Consider the following 487-nt stretch of genomic DNA (forward strand, 5'->3'; position numbering starts at 1 on the left):
CCATCCGACAACCAGCCGAAGTTCTCTCCTCCATCACATTGCCTTATCCCTTTATGCGCTGAGCCATGGATATCATCGGACCCTTCATAATTCAAAGCAAAAGCGCTTCCTTTTAGTCTTCACCGATTTCTTTTCAAAATGGGTAGAGGCAGATTCGTTCGCGAGTATAAAAGATGTCCAAGTCGAAAGTTTCGTATGGAGAAACATCATCTATAGGCATGGAGTTCCGTACGAGCTCATAACCGATAACGGATCTCAGTTTATCTCCACCCGGTTCGAGGCGTTCTGCGAAAAATGGAAGATAAAACTTAACAAGTCGACGCCCAGGTATCCGCAGTGTAACGGACAAGCCGAAACGATTAATAAAACCATTCTCGACGGGCTGAAGAAACGCTTAGAGGTCAAAAAAGGCAAGTGGGCCGACGAACTCGAGGGAGTCCTCTGGTCCCACCGTACCACCCCGAGGCGAGCAACGGGAGAAACCCCT

Source organism: Brassica oleracea, chromosome C9, assembly GCF_000695525.1.
Source record: "Brassica oleracea var. oleracea cultivar TO1000 chromosome C9, BOL, whole genome shotgun sequence".
Lineage (NCBI taxonomy): Eukaryota > Viridiplantae > Streptophyta > Magnoliopsida > Brassicales > Brassicaceae > Brassica > Brassica oleracea.